Below are 19,218 nucleotides of genomic sequence, written 5' to 3' on the forward strand. Positions count from 1 at the left end.
TTGTGAATTTGTGGTCTCCAAAAACTACAGCTACAGGATAGTTAAACAGCATACCTAAGACAGCATGTAGGTCGAATGTGTTTTCACAGAAGGCTGAGTCCAGGCAGCCACCTTTGGTGTGGAACCCTCATAAAGGACTCAAGGAGCAGAGCATAGAGCAAAGTGATAAATGTTCCTGTGGATTAAGAGAATATAATCTATAGGAAATGTTCAAGTTTAGCTGTCAACAAACACAAGTCACTACTACCTATACAGAGGAGTCCAGGTTTTTTCATTAGGAATAAATATTGTTATGCAATACAAAATCTTCACATGAAACTCTGAGACTTCCAAGGTGATTATCCAAACTATAAATCATTGCCACACATAGTTTTCTGCTCCATCAAATGTTATTAAAGTAAAAATTAAAAATATTTTGCTCCCATAACATTTATCAGGAGTAAACTACGTGATATCAATTTCCATTGCATTAATCAAAGTATTTGATTCATAGCACCCTAAATTTAGAGCACTTACTCAGATATTTGTGTAAATGCACACACACACACACACACACACACACACACACACACCATGTCTAAGCAGAACTATTTTGCGAACAGAAAAGATGTCAGGAGTGAAGTGAATGAAATCAAGCCAAACACTCAGAGAGCAGAGAGCAAGCAGATTGTGTATATAACAAGGCAGAGTATTTCTCTTTTTAGCCTTTTTTGTGTACACAACTTAAATATTTGCACTGAGTCATAAATTAAATACATGCATATTCAAAATCAAAGCATAATATTGACATATTGCTCAATTACCTACCTGCATGTGATTGTAAGACTTATCTCTTTTATTTACTATGATACACTGGATAGCCTTAGATGAAAAATTACTTTCTTCAGTGGCTACATAGTCTTTATAAATATCCTATGAAGGACACTCAGCGAACATCTACACTAATCAACATTTTCTCCCTTCAGAGAACAGAACTGAGAGGGAAAATTTAGAGAACAAGCACGAAGCCCTCATCACACACAGGCAGAGATCTGGCATGTTAATTGCCTGGCACTTTAGGCAAATACTCTCCATTTTCTTGCTTATTGATGTATTTTTTTAGTCTCTTCCAACTCCAAGAGAAGCCCCTTTTGGTTAGAATTTTGCTTTTCTTCCATTTTGCTTTTGTCCTTTTTCTTACTTGGACTCACACCAGATGTGGCACAATGAAGTGTAACCCTCAGGCAATCTGTGACTGACATCCAACCTGAAGAATCCCCATGCAGTGCTGGCTGTTCCCACAGGGCCACCATTCCAGGGCCTCCAAATGCACACGGGAGCAACATCACAGTAGGGCGAACCTCACAGCATTACTTGAAAAGATTTCATGTACAGAAGCCCATGTGTTTATATATTTAGAATATTATGGATAGGAGGAATCTACATCAATATTCTATTGAATGCACTGAATACATGATCTAATGTATAATTCAAAATAAAAAGATAAGTTGACAGCTATAGAAAAACAACTACCTCTATTTGAAAGTAGTTGAGAAATGGGTGATGATTTTTGTGACTGGCAATCAGTAGGGTGGCTCAGCGGCGATATGAAAGTTCAGACATTTTCCAGTTGTGATTTTAACAAGCTACTTTCTTCATTTGTCCTAGATGCTATATCCTTTCTTACTTAAAAAATGAAATTATGGGTGGAAAGTCAATGCTGTTATAACAAGCTGACAACTGTCTGCCTTCGTGTTTTTCAAAGCTTCGGTCAAGAGCCTTTCAAACCCTACTCTTGATTTTCCATTAAAATTCGATTTACTGATCTATGTATTCCAAGATGGGACTTCAGAGATCATTTTAAAAAATCAAAAGCACTATTTTTTGAAACACGGGTCTTTGAAATGTTGTTCCATTGAGTATATCCTATTTTTCAAATTTGGTTGCTGTTTCCTTTAAAATTATATATATATATATATATATATATATATATATATATATATATGATAAAAAAGTATTCCTGCATGGGTTCACTTTGAAGACAGATCTTTTCAATACTATATTCTTAAAATGGCAAATTTATCTTTTAGCAGATCTAAAGAATTCAAAGGAAGTTAACATATGCTTTTTCAAGATCATAAGTGTTTCTTTTTTCACACAAGGATCAGAAGAAAATCTTGATTGCCAAAAATACTTTTTAAAATTCTACTATATATGTATAGATTGCAGGGAAAGAAAAGGTCAAAGCCGCGAAATTTCTGACAAGATAAAACAGATGAAAGACCCCACTTTGGATTCATGGTAGTTGTGGTCACCACACAGACGTTAAGTGCTCAAACTAAATGTCATCAGACTCTTAGGTCATCGTTTACTCAGAGGTGCATTTCTTTTGTAGGAATCATAAAAGAAAGCCAATACCTCAAAAGATTCCTTGGTCTGAGCAATTCTTCAGAAGAAAATGCCTAAGAGGGGGCTTACATTTTCAAGAAAGATAACCAAATCTGTAAAAGCAGAACCATCAGATGTATTTGTCAAAGTATATTTGTAAGCTCCAAAAACCATAATCCTTACTAACAAGTTATTGTTACAAAAATAGGCTCCCCAAAATATGAATTTATTTGATCTTAATTTAGACAAATAGACTTTATGAATAAGTCTATTAGGGAAAACTAAACACTGACTAATTTTTGATGATAATAAGGAACCATTGTGTTTATTCAGGAACCATCACTGATTTTTAGGTGTGATAGTAGAATATAGTAGTCTCATTTTAAAATAAGAACTTTCCTGTAGAGACACATACAAAAGTATTTAAAAAAAAAATCTGTGTTGTCCAAAATTTGCCCTAAAATAATCCCAGGTTGGAGAAAGCAGAAAAAAAAATGTGGAGACTTAGGTAAAACACAGTCAGTCTAATGTTGACAATCATTCAAGTTGAAGTGACCAGACACAGACTTTCATCATGATATAATCTCTAATTTTGTACATATTTTGCACTTTTATTAATGAAGAATACTGTAGCAACCTCTATGTAGTTTTGCTTTCTATGGTTTCAGTTACCTGAAACCAATCATGATTTGAAAATATTAAATGGAAAATTCTAGGAATAAATAATTCATAAGTTTAAATTGTGTAGCACACTGAGTAGCTTGATGAAATCTCAGGTCATCTCACTCTATCCATCCTGAGATGTGAATCACCCCTTCATCTAGTGTATCCACATCCACCACCCACTCATCAATCACTTTGTAGTTTTCAGATGGTAATCAGATGGACATAGTATTGCAGTGCCCACATTTAAGAAACTCTTATTTTATTTAATAATGGCACCAAAATTCAAGTGCAGTGGGGCAGCCAGGCATGGTGACACACACCTGTAACCCCAGCACTTGGGAGACTGAGCCAGGAGGATTACTGTGAGTTCAAAGCCAGCCTGTGCTACATAGTGAGTTCAAGACCAGCCTGAACTACATAGCAAGACATTGTTTTTTAAAAAACAAAAGGTAAAACAGTAGTGCCACAAGGAGACACCAAAGTATGGAACATGGACAGATTATCTCTACTGCAATGTTAACACACTGCAGGGAACATAGAGATAAAACATAGTATGCACACGCTTTGCTACTATGCGAAGTTTAATGCATCCACTAGGAGTCTCGGAACATGATAGATAAGAGGAGACCACTATGTAAACAGTATCCTTTTTTAAACATTTGCCCTCTGACAAATATACTGATTCATTTTTAAAATCTTAAATATGATGATTTCAATCCTTTAAATTATAAGCAGCATAATTCTGGAATACTTCATCCTTCATGTGTCAATTTACCATTCCCAGTAGAAAACATTCATATGGTTTCCCTTTCAAAAAGTAGCTTAATAATTTTTTGTCATGTACTGCATGATTATATATCTGCAAGTGTCTTGGTTACTTTTCTCTCATTGCTGGGACAAAATACCCAACACCAAAAAACGAAGGAAGGAAAAGTTTATTTAGCACACAATTTGTGGAGATTTCAGTCCACACTCAGCTGGTTCCAAGGCAGGTGGCATAGCTGAGAGGCAACTGTGCATGGTCGCTGCGTCAGACACCAGAAGCACTCAGAGCAAAGGTCAAAAGTGAAGAGCATACCTCCTCTCCTCCTTTATGTTTTGTGCTGGCTACCCACCCCCGGGCAAGTGCAGCACTCACGCTGCCAATCCCAGAGCTATGAACCAATCACAAATGCTAGACTCAGCTGCCTTCAAAAGGCCTGCCCCCCCCAAGACTAAATGAGGCTTTGGGGGAACTTCTAGATGCAAACCATAACAACAAATATAAACTATATACTTTAGTATTGCATGCTATATATACTATACTTTGCTATCAGCAATCATAAGTAGTTTGAACAAAATGTATTTGTATATCAAGGTACCTATAGTCTATGATCTCTTAAAATATGTAATCATATTCTTGTATATGCAAGGAGACAGATGGCCTAGAATGCAGCTCCATCCTAAGCCCATTAACCATACATTCTCACTCCTGAAATTTACCTCTTCATCATGTATGGGGGAGCTGCTTTTGAAACTGATAAAAATATTACCAAGAACATTCTGCTAAGGTTTTATTTTACTTTATGATTCAACTATAATGTTCTTATAGCACTGGACTCTACTAAAAGACAGTCACTGAAGAAAAGTCAGAAACAGAACTTGGGATGCTCCCCTTTATTTTTGTGAGAAAGTGAAAAGGTCAGTACCCACACTGGTCAGTAGGGATTTGATGAAAACTTCACATGTCACACAGAGTAGGCTGGCAGAACACAGAAGTTGCTTCAGTCACTTTTAAGCTCTAAATTGTCTTTCCCTCAAAGCCATGCTGTTGGCCCTGTATTTGAATTTTCCTTCCTAATCATTTGTTTTTCTAGAGCTATATTCAAAATTATCTTTAAAATACTAAGCAATAAAAAATAGAAGGAGATGAGAATGATCAAGGAAGCAATTAGAATTTAATACAGTCTATATGGAAGCTAATTGCATAGGAAGTTAGAAATAATAAAAGCTGTTATATCATTTCAAAATATGCGATTTATTTTCATTTTGTTCTCTGATTTATTCGTATCGCTCTCTAAGCCCCTCTGTCTATTTTATGCTTCAGTGTTGCCACTGAGAAAATCCTCGTAGATACCACTGCACACTGTCATGTCCAATGCAAATGAAGTAAAGATGGCAGCCTTAGAGTTGTATTGAAAATCTGCATATCTCTTTGGCACTTTTAATAATGCTACGCTGTATTTATGGTTCCCTGTTTCAAACAGATTCAATGTGCAGCTCCCACATTTATGAATGGGAGCAGCATATTCATCAGTCATCTAGCTCATCACCTGCTCCATTTTGCACGTAATGTAGCCTACAAAATTTTACGTGTTATTTTCATTTCTCCCCATGTTGCAAGCAACTGCAGGAAACAAACTGTTGGGATTCATCAAAAAATCAATATCTTGTACATTAAAACCTCAGCATCTCTCTATGTAGCCACAGCACATTTAATCACTGTCACTAGCCCTGTGTAATTCTGAAGTGTACAGTGCACTCCTTAATAAATATTTTATGCTTCTTTTTAGAGGTTTATTTCTATTACCTCTAGAATGCCCAGGAAGTAGTGTTTTTATTGTTCTTCCCTCTTGCAAATCCTGCAGTAGTCATTAGTGTGGTGTTTATCTTCTACCATAGAATGAATTTGATTTTGATTTTGTGACTCTTGATTTAAAATATAAATATAGGGGAAATTTTCTTTTTCCCCTATATCAATTTCAAAGTGCCCCAGAGTGTCTTTATCTTGCAGAAATTGTTTCAATAGTGTTTGAATTATTAACAGATCCTCAGAGGAGCTCCTGTAATGGTTTTTTTGTTTAAGAGTGTCTTGTCACATTCATTTTTAAAGGTAGCGTAATGAATATGGAAAGAACAAATCTGGTCCTTTCACAGATGTTTTCCTAAATGTCTATCAGACTCCCACCAACAAATAAACTTGAAAACACACAAAGAATTAGATTAAGTCTAACTTGTCTTTTGATTTCAAATAATGTAGTAGAAACCAAGAACTGTTTTTTTTTTTTCACTGAACATTTACTTTTTCATACGAGAGCTTCCTGAGTGGTTTGAGCATGTGATTAAAAATTTCTAAAACAATGCCAAGCAACTCCTGATGATGACTCATTTTAAATTTTTCTTTATAACGAAAAAGAAATCATGGACTTCATTTCTTGACATTAAAAAAAATCCACATCACTATTTCACCTGACAATTTTGGGCAGTAAATTAAAATGCCTGGTGTCCCTCAGTGACTTTCTCTCCTCTTTATGAGCTCATCTGCCTCACACCAAATATCTGGAGAAAATACACAGCGCCTGATTCATTAAGCTGGAAACGTATTGTCTGTATAGCAAGGTAGGATGACAATTTACTATACACAGTCCGGGAAAGCACAGTTTACAACCCAGACTCGCAGCTTTTAACCTGGAAACTTAACAGCAAAGGCAATTCTGCTTTGCTTTGTTCCCCCTCAAATGCAAAAGAAAGCAATATCTACTTTGTTACAAAACATATCAGGCAATATTTTATATTGCCATAGTCAATTATATGAAGCTAGGAAACCTTTTCCAACTCTTATAGTCTTCATATTTTTCTGCGCTAATGTTGCCAACAATACAGACACAGCTTCAAAGCATCTTTGCAGTGTTGGAAAGGCAAGACAGCTGGCACTGCTCGAAGAGTAAACTAGGATGACCAGATTGCTAATTTATAAACCTGGGACAGCACACGTCAGGAAAACCTCACTGGGGGCTTTGTGCAGGTACATCTCCAGCTATTTTCCTTTGTCAGGTAAAGACTTGTGTACTGAAAAAGAGAAAAGAAAAAATTCTAAAAGCTTTCGCAGCTAAAAGCAAACAAAACAACCTTCAATTAAAAGAATGCTGCAAGATTAAATATTCACATTCAAAAATAATGTTGCACTCCTAAATACAAATGTAAGAGAATTTTACTTTCCAAGCAGAGAGAGATCAATGAATTCATTAGTCTCACCTTCAAAACCCATTACATCTTGGATATAATAAAATGTTAACTCTAAGAAGACAGTGATACAAATGTGAAAATAGCAGACTTCCGGGTGTTAGCAACTACTGACATTCTTGTGTTACTTTGACAGTTAGGCTTCATCTTATGTATGCTGTAGACTTTCATGTTACTCCTGATAACAACAGAATATTAAGCTCTGACCAAAGAAGATGGAAAATGTGGTAACCATAGGTGCCAATCTGGAAGACCGGCCAACTAAAGGCAACTGAGATGGCAAATTCAGTCCAGCACATAGAGTAATTCACACTATCTTCTAGACTGTTTCCTTAATTTTTCATTATTTTTGTATTTTCAAAGATTCCCATGTAAAATTGAGTTTGACTTTCACAACTTTTAAAAAATGTTGAGAACCTACAGGTTTGCCCATTTCAAAGAAGAAATTTGGCTTCAGAAAAGTTGCAGCTTTTCTGAGGTCACCCAGCTACAAAGCGACAGAATTGGACTCAGAATTCTGAACTAATCTTTGGGTCAATGTTCTTTCTTCTAGTTTCTTTCAAGTAAAATTGGAGAACAAATACTAAGATTAAAAGCCTACAATTCTGTATGGCATTGTATTTCACATTTTCCCAGGGGAGAGCAGAGAGAAATGCTGTTAATTTGTTTATGATTAGATAAAGTAGAGCTTTCATGGAATAATTTTGAGTTGTTTATGTCATACTGTTATATTGCTTTGTTTTTGCAAACATATTACTTACAACTTATATAACCATTCCCCAGATCTTTAGAAAAAAAAGGGAAAAGTAAAATATCCATTATGAACCATACTTGCTAAAATTTCTGTATTAAGTGGAAGCCCCTAATGCGATTGTGTTTGAGGTCTGCAATATATTTAATATTCAAAGGCCTAATTGAGGAAATAACTCTCAGACACAAGATAGATTCACAATGGGGAACCAAGACATATAAGCTTTTATTTAGGCCTCAATATTAAGGTTTTCACCAGATATAACTAAATAGTCCTGGAAAGAAATCATAATTTCAGAGAATATATTTTTATATACAATGATGGAGACTCATTTCTTAAGAAGTGTCTTGTACTTTTATTTTTTTTTTGCATAAAGCTGAGGAAATGTCTCGGCTAATACATCAAGGCATCTCTGATGCATTGTTATTCTATTGTTATTCCAAAATGTGGAGCAACAGAAAGATGAATGTTACACTGAAACTGATTGCGATTTCTCATACAAATTGTCAACATTATCAAGAAACAAAGACAGCTCATAACTTGATAGCAAGAAAGCATGAATCTTTCAAAGAATTTTCTTTGTTCTTCTGGCTTATGTTTTTGTGGCCCTTGAATGAAATGAAAAGTAAATACTGACCTGAATCCCTATGATATGTAATGTCAAAGAGAGAATTCAGGCACAATATATCAATCTAGCTGGGCTCCATATCCACAGATTCCACATTTAAGTACTGAAGCAACTGCAGTTAGAAAATATTTTTCAGATACATCTGTATTGAATAGATATAGACTCTTTCTTGTCTTTATTCCCTAAACAATATAGTATAATATACTATAAACAATATAGTATAGTATTTACACAGTATACATAATCTAAAAATGATTGCATAGTACACAAAAAGATGTGCATAGGTTATATGCAAACTTTGCCACTTTATATAAAGGACATGAGCACCCTCAGATTTTGGTGCCTTAAGAATAAAGTGTCCTGCAAATACCTCATGTACCAAAGGAAACACAATAGCAAGTCTACCTCAATAACACTAGCTAATAGTTAAGCTAAATCCTTGACTAAATTCTACCTAGTGCCATTTTAAATATGGCAGCTAACCATTTTAAAAGACAGCCTACTAAAACAAAGTTCAGGTGACCACAGAACCTGATCATCAAGCTTGGCTCTGTTCATACACCTTTAGCACCCCCTTGTTCACCATTCCATGAACATCCCCCTTATCTCCATGTGGATGTTTTTCCAGCACTCATGGCATTCATTGGTTTAACCTAAAATTAGCTGATGTAAGCTTTTTGTCACATCCACAGATTCAATTCTAATATAAAAAGTGTGCTATATAGTAGTAAATACACTAGGATGTGAGCATTTCCACCCACATCTCAAACGCAGTCTGACAGGGACAAGCGGAATAAAGGAACTAGTTAAAGTGACATGATCAGAGGATGTGATCAGGGTTTGGTTAGCTTTGCTTTGCTTTGACTTAGTTTGGCTTTCTCATGCCTTTCTGATAACCACACCTTCTGACATTCATGCTTTTCACCCTATCCCATTAGACCTTGCATACCCACAGTTGCATTGATCTCAATGTCTCCATCCATGCACTCTATAGCTTTCTAAGCAAAGACTCCAAATACCTCAGCATCTACAGCAGCCATTTATTCACTCCTTGATATTTGGTCATGGGAGTCTAAGAAACCTTCCTCCATCCCTCTTTTTCTGAACATAAGGTGATTCCAGTTCTACTCTGTCGAAGGGCAATGCTGAGAGGAAGTAGGAAAAGAAATTCTTACTCCGTAATTGTATTTCAGCATTTTCTGTTATAATCTCAAAGTGAAAGCCCATATCCCAAAATCAGATCATCACTGGAGGCCTCGTCAGATGCATTCACGTCTGATCTCTACTACGTCTCCCTCTGCCCTGTGCATTGGGTTGAGGGGCACAGTGTATTGCATAGCATATGTGCAAGTCCAAGTACATTTGCTCATCTCACACTAGGGAGTCTAAGGCATCTTTTCATCTGTTACATAGCACCATTTATGTATCTACTGCCTCTTTCAAGTCAAAAACGTAATGAAACAGATTCTCCAACTAAAACACAAAAGTACATTCTTGAATTGCATGCTTCACAATGCCCATTTTCTGGGATTCAGGGATTTTCAAATATAATCTGTAATAAACCTGTCTTTTTCTCTCAATGTGTAAGACTACAATTTTATTTTATTCACCAAATCCAACCTGGCCCTTGGGTGTCAAAAACATTTTCTCTCTGGGCTATTACTTCTGCTATGGTCTACAAAATTCTCTTTGGGATCCTGAAAGTTGAGAATTTCTTTCTTTTTATGTTACTAGGGTACCACTATTCAGTGAGTAGTTAATATAGAAAGAATTCATATCTGTCTCAAAAGGGAAAAATAAAGGTAGTATTAGTTTTTAAAAATTGGTGAAGAGCTGATAAGACTCTGCTTTCATATCGTTGTACATCCTTTGTTAAACAATTATTCTATGTAACTGAAAAATGTTACGTGACTAGAGGTTTAACAAGTATGGTTTCATTTCTCTCTCTTTTTTCCCAAGCAAAAACTACCTAGGTCTAAGCTGCCTAACTGTAAGTCAAATCGTGCTCATGAGTTCCTAAGACCTCCACAGACATACAAATTATTCAAGACCAGGAGGTCCTCCTCAGCACAAGAAGGTCTCAGTCCTGTGCCCAGACATCAACAATGAGTTCCAGGACCTAATAAAATCAGTGCTTTTTTGCTTCTCTTTGCAACACTGTGTGGCTGTCATGAGTGACCCTCTACAAGTTGATGCATGATCCTCATCTACAGAAGGTAATATGACCTTATTGGTTCAGTCCAGAACATGTCACCACTGGGTGTCCATGTTTTATTTCACATTCTCCTACTCAGTTAGTAGTTACCACAGTATCGGGCTAAGGTAGTCAAATTCAAACAATATTCTTATACCACTTAGGTTGAACCACTTCACACCTGAACTCTCAGATCCATGCCTTGAGTCTGAGTCTCTGGCCTGAATTCACCATTTTCTTTGCCCTTGTACCTCACCTAACACCACATAATCCACATCAGTCAACCTTCCAGTTGATCTTGGGAAAAATATCAGTACTCTATTTCCATAAACACTATGGGTTCCTAGAGTAAACTGTCCCATTCCACCTCCTGGTCAGCTTTACACCCCGTCACAAATGCCATTCCAATAAAGTCACAAGAAATGCTAGCTGCACTGTCTCAAAAATATGGCTGCCAATTTACTTTAATGTAACGTAGTGAAATGCCTGAGAAACACTTCCAGGGATAAGAACACATGCTTTTCCCCACACATAATTGGGTGGAAAAAAATAGTGTGAACTCTTGGAGACCACTACGAAACAGCTCTGAGCAGGATTTAAATTTTACTAATTGGCTTTCTATGTTTTTCTGTGAGTCTGTCCTAGACTGAGGCCCCATGCCTAGTGATGGGAGTTGATTCATAGTAAGTGAACCTCTATGAATCACTGGTCCTGACTGAAGCTTATAGTGGTCTGTGAGGCCAGAGATATCTCAAAGGGCAAGATAAGGCCACAGCTGTGGACACTCTGGCTCCAATCCCAATTAACAAGGTAGAGCCTGCAGCTGCAAAGATTACTCCTACAGTCTCACGTCTACCATGTCTTCATGATAAGACAGTGCTACTAAATTGACTTGATTCATTGCTTGGAGACATCCTCGAAGTGACTTCCAAGGTCCTGCTCATTGCCTGCACTTTCCTCAATTTTTCTGCCCTTTGCCCTTGATCCTGATATAAGTAGACTAATCCAGAGAATCCTTTGTCTTAACCCTCAAAGCCTTAAGCTTAATTAAAGGGTTTTGACCCTCCTGGAACCCTAAAAAGCATACTAATTATCTCTTTATTTAACCTCTGCCTTACACTCATTTGGGAGACCAGAGATCTAGGACAAAACCTAATAGTGGACTTGTTACAGGATTTTTAAAAACTTGATGGAAAAGACATACACTACATGCATATGCTTAGTCATATGCAGAGCCAATTCTAAACTTGCCTCCCCCAAAAAATGTAAATCAACTGAGTAGTGACAAATTCTGATTGCATTTATTTTGTTACCTGAGAATCTTCTCTACTTCTAAACTCAGTCCTGCCCATCACAGTTCCTAATGATGACTTTTACTTCAAAAGTAACAATGTGTAAAGATGAGTCAAACGAGCCTCTTATTTCTTCTTCACAAGAATGGCATATGTGGTACTATTAGTCAGTCTAAAACATCAGCCAGGACCCTCATGAAGCCACTTGTCTAAGCAGGACACTTCTGAATACAAGGATTGAGTTGTAAAAATTAAGTACTTACTTGATGTGATAAAAGAAGCACACGAAGCCATTTGAAACTAGGAAGAGAATATTCATGAAACTTACATTTTTGGTATTCTTTCTCCTTCCTATCTTATGCTAACCTATAAAAGAACCACTTCAGCAAAGGTCAAAATGATTAATTTATAGCGGGGGTGCAGAACAACTTGATTTGTTATCCTAAAGTCAAAATGCTAGATAAAGAGAATTTCATGCTGTCACAAAAGAAAAACATTTGCAGACTATATTTCTAAGAAGATAGTAAATTCTTTGAAGAAATCAGATACAATATTATTTACATGTTAAGTAATGCCTCAGTCCATTTAGACGGCTATTTTAAAAATACCACAGACTGGGATATTGAATTCAATGTGCCAGCAGATTCAGTGTGTGATGAGGGTGCCTTTCCTGGTGCACAGATGACGCCTCTGTCTGCAGTATCACAAAAGCCAGTCAACAGTTGGAGCTTCCGTTCTCCTCTGAGCTACCACATGGATTCTTTCTTGGCCTACATTTCACTGAAAGTTTTGCCTCTAGTTATCTTTCCACATGCTGAGAAAGGCAGAGGTATAATCTGTATTCATGTCATTATTTCAATAATCTCAGTGCAATTTTTATGTTTTAAATATTAAGTATGGTAAATTGTCTCTGAAAAGGGGATGCATTATATTGCATTTCACTGTACTTTATAAAAACTATGCAAACTCAATAGTTCAATTATACATATGTCTCAACTGCAAACTTGGAACACTGAAAGAGTTCTTCATTTATCATACACCCGTGGACAGGATTTTTTGACACCTACACACGGGAAACCTCTGGCTCTTTTATTATCTCATGGAGCTGTGTGTTTTTTTCAGATCACTCCATGGCTTTTACAGCAGTCACATAAATAAACAACACTCAGGCTCACTGAAAAACGATGGAATCTTTGTCAGCACAACTTCATGAAGAATATTCTCTCTTGTTAAAAAAGAAATTATTATTTAAAAGTAGAGGTCAGTCCATGGAGGAGCTGTCAGTCAGAGCCTTCCACCTGCACAGAGATTACCTGCCTCAGGCCCTGTGAAGTTGACGGCAGACCATAATACTCCCTTTATCACCTGGTTTTCACCGTTCCTTCCTTTTTGTTATTTTGCAACCAAAAGTCTTTGTCTATTGTTGTAGTCAGGGTTTACAAGGGAAAGGATTTAATATGGGACATCTGATTTATAGAATTATTTTATAATATTCACTCAAAGAGTCAAAGAGATCTGTCCACACACTAGAGACCCAAAGAATGGAGCTGAAGAAATAGAAGCTATGGAAATGTCCTCCATGAGTTCAGCTGCAGGCCTAGAGTCCAATCAATGTCTCACACAAGTCTGTAACAGGGACCTAAACTAGGAAACCCCAAAGGTCAGTGGTGGAAGCTAGAACAACTGTGTTAGCAGCATAAATGATCTGTGCCAACAGACTGAGGGATCTGCACTGGAGCCAGGAAGTGACACTCAAAGTAAGGACCAGAGCTCCCCTAGAAAGAACCACAGCCTTCCTGAGCAACAGCAAGGACCCAAGCACCTCCGATGATGGGAACAGCTGAGTTCATATTAGGAAAACAAGCATGACAAGCTTCTCCAGGAGAAACAACAGCACACCATCTTCCCCTACCGTTCTCTTTTGATGCTGTTAGTAATCTGCAGCTGGGCCTTCCACACCCAGAACCACATTGATTCGCTTCAGCTGGGAGTTAAGAGTTCACCATTAGTTAACCCCCCACATCCATGTAAGACTCAGTTGAACAGTTTTGCTAGAAGAAATAGAATAAGAAAATCAAGTATAAAAGGAGGGTCCTCTAAAAGCAATAAACTGAAAGATCTACTGGTGACAGGGTGAATCCATGAAGTTTGTACAAGTCTTCCTTCAGGAGATCTCAGAATCTAAATGGCACCACTGTGCACTCATCTGGCTTTCTTTACTTTCCAAAACTTGTTTACAAACTAATTTATAGTGGCTGAGAAAGTAGTTAGTGACCATCACAACACTGAACTTTAGGTGTGTTGTTGACCCACAGTTCTTGTTTGATGGAAGCAAAACAACTGTGCTGACATCTGGTTTCCCTGTCAATGTGAAGCAAGAGTTGTAACTGTAGTTCTGATTGTGTGTTGTGTGGGACACCCGTGCTCCGTCCATCCTTCCACTTCGCGCAGGCTTCTGCCTTTGTCTAATGGGAAATCTCAAGCTCAACAGACGATCTCCATCACTAACAGGCTTTCAGTTAATATACTTGAGGTATCTCAGTGCAGGAGAGAGTGGGAAAACACTAAGACATCTTCAGTGGTTACAGTTCTCTACTGTCTCCGTTTAAGGTAAATTACCTGACACACACATTAAAAGCACACAGCTTTTGCTTATAAATTTTGGAAATTTTATATCTGAGAATTCAGTAACTAGACAAAGCCTACCAAATTAAAGGCTAAAAAATAAACACTTTTCCAACCAAACATTAATATTTGTTTAACTAACCAGTTATTCAAAGAACAGTATTCACCTCTGCCAAGTTGGCTGTTCAGGAAATTTTACTTGTGGTCATATTTTTAAAAAGCAATATTCTTATCAAAGACTATGTCCTAAGGCGTTGTGATCAAAGCTGTGATTAGCAGTAAGAATTATTCCATTTAGAACAGGAAAACATACAATGTTGACTTTATTTATTGTCTTTATTGCATGTGCTTTTTAGTAGCAATTAAAAAGTCATTTTCTATACTATAATTACTTTGAAAACAAACAAATTACACTATTTCTCTTGGGTTAAGTAAGTAATCTGAGAAACAAAATTTCAGAATGTCCATTAGCTGGCATAACTCTCTCCCTATATATGTGTGTGTGTGTGTGTATATATATAAGTAAAAATTACAGCTGGGCATTTAAATATATGTAAATTTCACTACTTAAAAACATTACTTCCATTTTCAGTAAGAAATCTGAACAATTTCCTATATCAATAAGGACAAGAAACTATTAGAATACCCACCTTTTTGTTTTTTGCAACTCAGCCATTTGTGATTCCAGCACACAGTTTATAAAATTGGATTACTTGGGTCCTTTCACTTTGGGTCACACTGCAGAAAGGAATGAGGCCTCTTGAAGAGGACCTGTCTGTGAAGCAGTGAACTGTGTCCCCCACAAAATTCATACAATTTAGCATTAATCCCCAGTGTCAATACATTTGTAGCAGAGCCTCTGAAAAGGTGAGTATGGTTAAATAAAGTTATAGAGGAGGCCCTTTCTCTGGTGAGTGTAGTTTCCTTGTAAGAAGACAAGAAACAGCACAGCTGCCCTCTCTCCTGGCTAGCAGAGGAAACCAGATGCAGACACAGCAAGGAGGAAGCCCTCTACACAAGCCGGAAATCCCACACCAGTCACCAGCCTCACCAACACCCCGACCTTGGCCTTCCAGCCCCCAGACTGTGAAAAAAATAAATTTCTGTGATGGAAGTCTCTTGGTCTGTGGGCTTTGTGTGGCAGCCACAGATGCTTAATGCAGTAAACAATGTATGCTTTGGAGCTGGAGGAAAACAGACGTCATCACATGCTCCTGTACAGAGTGAGGCCAAGCTGTGCAAGCAATGCATTTTAAGGGCATTGGTTCCATTTTCAGTAGAAACACATTTAAAATTACACAAATAGGAGCCAGATATGACCTCTTATTCTATATAAGACCATTTTGTTTATGTAAGGAGGAAAATGGAATAAAAACGGGCCGTGTAATCTAGTTTGGTTTGACTTTAATACTTCCTGATGAAACAGAAACTCATATAACTAAGGTAAAAATTCAGAAGTTTATAAAGTTGGGGGCAAAAGAAGTTATTTTAGACATGAAATTCATTATTGGAAGAGACAAGAATATTGAAGAAATTCAGAATGTCTCAGTGAACCTAAATCTAAAGTTACTCGAGTCAATTATTTTATATTACTTATTTATACTGGGATAAATGCAGAAATTGCTCACAGACTTAAAAAGAAATGTCTTATCTCATTATTGGTGGTATTGAAAATACATGAAATAGCAGGAAATGGAATTTAACATCACATCTCGAATAAGGCATTAATAATACACTGATGCTAGGAAAAAATCAACCTTTCCAAAGGCGGGCAATATTTTCTCTCCATAGGAAATACCCCAACGTGGTTGCACTCTGGTTGCAATTCATATACTCGGCAGCTCCCCCCGCCTCTGGATACACACAGCACCTTTGTGTTTGTTTTTGCCATATTTAGTGTTTAAACAACAGGATGATTTCACAAAATCTAAATTTTTACCTTCTCATCAAAACATCAAGAGATCCAACAGATTTTATTGGAACTGAGCAGCAACTGTCCCTTTATGTGAGCATGACTGCTTTGCCCCTCACAGATTCAACAAAGACCCATGGTTTTTCACTTCTTGCTGTCTTTTTCAGGCAACACCATACATGACCACTTTAATGCTGGAGGTCTTTTGTTTGTTGTTCTTTCTTTCTGTCAATACTTTACCTTCTCCAAGACTTCAACATCTGGATGACAGATGATATAGATAAAAAAATAACAATCACAAATTTCACCCTGAAAACCACACCTTAAGAATATCAAAATGTTAAAGATAAAAAACATGCATCAATACACATTTACTTTAAATTTTTATCACTTTAGTGTATGTAATATATATTCAGTGTAAATGGTCAGTGTTAGAACATACTGCCTCTTTCACTGAATTATTCAAATAAAAAATCCACTAGATCCTAGGGTTAGCTAAGAAATCGCAACCTCATAAATGTTCATAATGTTCTAAAGGGATCTTATAGCACTCAAGTAGATACTGAGGGAGGCCAAGCCCCAAAATGCCAAATCAGCAGAGATCATCATTTCTTCTAAAGTTAGAATAAGTAAATGAAAAATTGAGAGTGGACACAGAGGAAACTTAGAGGAAGGAGCTCACCAAAGAAAATGTAGAAAACTGGAAAAGGAACTCTATCCCAGAGATTCTGAACACAGACATAGAAATAACACCACAGAAACAAAAGAAATGTCTAAGAACAGTTGACTTTTTTTAAAAGATTCAGGGTTATGTGAATTGACAGTGTTCTGTAATGACACTGACATCCATCTCCAGAATTCTTTTCCTCTTCTGCAGCTGACACTCTGCATTCATAAAAACTAAACTCCCCTCTCCTCCTCCTCTCAGTCCCTAGCAATCAGTAGTCTACTTTCTTCCTCTCTGAATATGAATCTAACTATGCTAGGACCCTCGAAGAACTGGAATCATAATTATGTGTCCTTTTCTGACTGGTATATTTAACTGACTAATTTTAAATGAATGACATGGTAAACTTTATTTTATCTTTATATAATCCCAATTTTAAAATAAAAAGGCGATTCAAGAAAACACTGCTAATACATGGAAGTAGAAAGTCAAAAGGATTCCCAGGTTTGAAAGGGGCCACAAGGAGTCATTTAATAGACAAAGAGTTACAATATTACAAAATGAAAAGAGTGCTGCCGATAGATGATTATAAATGCACAACTTTATTAAGGCATTTAATATCTCTGATTTGGATACTAAAGTAATTAAGACAGTAAATTTTATGTTATTTCATGTTACCACAATTTAAAAGTTGCAAAATTTTTATGGCACTGAGACAATATCCAGCTCAGTTGCTGCCCAAGAGAATAGAATCTGGAAAATGGGTGACAAATCTACAACCTTAGCATCTGGAAAACACTACTCCTAGCACATAGTAAGTACTTAAGAAAAGTTAGCCATGATTATGTTTATGGAAGGAATAAATAGACCTGCATTTGCTATGATGTATACTATCATGTTAGCATCTTCCTTGATAAAGTATCTGCTTTCTAATTTGCCCAGACTTTAAGCTACTTTCTTGTTACACAGTTTTTAATCTCATCACTGCTGTCCTTGTAATTATCTCGCATGCCATTGTAATTTTCGATTGGTGTTTTTCATGCTGTTCTGTGTGCAGGCTGATAGCACACTTGGCCTTTAAGACATCCATTCATTTTACAGCAACCTCTGGCACTTACATTTTTCTTGAGTTTCTTTTCCAGGATGTTTTTAATCCTTCATTCTTGTATCTGTCCACATCTTGCTCTGAAATAATTTATCATTCCTGTCGTCCCCACGAATCACCTTTGTTCTAATTATAAAGCTAACTAGATTGGATATACTTGCTGTCATTTTTGAAGCTTCTCTTGCAGTTGACCATCTCTAATTACAGCCTGGACAGCTCTCAAAAATGAAGCTCAGAATCTCTGTTTGCAAGTGTATTGTAAAGTATTGTAAGCATAAAAGAAATAGTTTTTTTCTGTACAAATAATCATTTGGCTAAGTTTACTTCTAACATGTAATGGTTTTTCATATGAATTTAATATTCTGACCCTCAGCATTGCTACCTTCAAAACTATGAAAGGCTGAATATAAAAACAGACAATGGCTGGACCATATATAAAAATAGAACTATAGCCAATACTCTGCAGCACAAGCCTAGGGAGCCAATTTATGATTCACAGGGCAGGTTTGCAGAAAATCAGACCAGTATCTTTAGCAACCAGACAGAAAACCATGCAACAGCCTCTGTAACAATTATCTTAAAAGTCCAGGCCTCAACAACTGACAAACTCTAATTTTACCCCATATATAGCTTAGAAACAACCAGAGAAAGCTAAATCTACATTCCTGGCAGGTAACAAAAGGGACCCTGCTTCCAGTTCCTCTCACCCCCTTGCTCCCCTTTCAAATAGCCTCCAGTCAGGACACCCCCAGAGCCTCCCTCATCCCTGCTATCAAGATTTCCATTTCAAACGCAAGTCACTGTAGTTAATTCTCTTACTAAAACAAGCTCCAAGTAAATAAATTCAGCTAGTTTTCATCTGGATACTTTCTGTTTATATCCACACTTAGTTTTTAAAACTGAGACAGAGCTTAATTTTTGGATATGAAATCTTATCTTTCATTTTAGCATTTAGGGCTGAGGATTTAGCTCAACAGTGTAAGTACCTGCCTGGCAAGTGTGAGGTTGT

The sequence above is a fragment of the Cavia porcellus genome, unplaced genomic scaffold, assembly GCF_034190915.1.
Source record: "Cavia porcellus strain 051 isolate PalLab524CR breed Dunkin Hartley unplaced genomic scaffold, mCavPor4.1 scaffold_20, whole genome shotgun sequence".
NCBI lineage: Eukaryota > Metazoa > Chordata > Mammalia > Rodentia > Caviidae > Cavia > Cavia porcellus.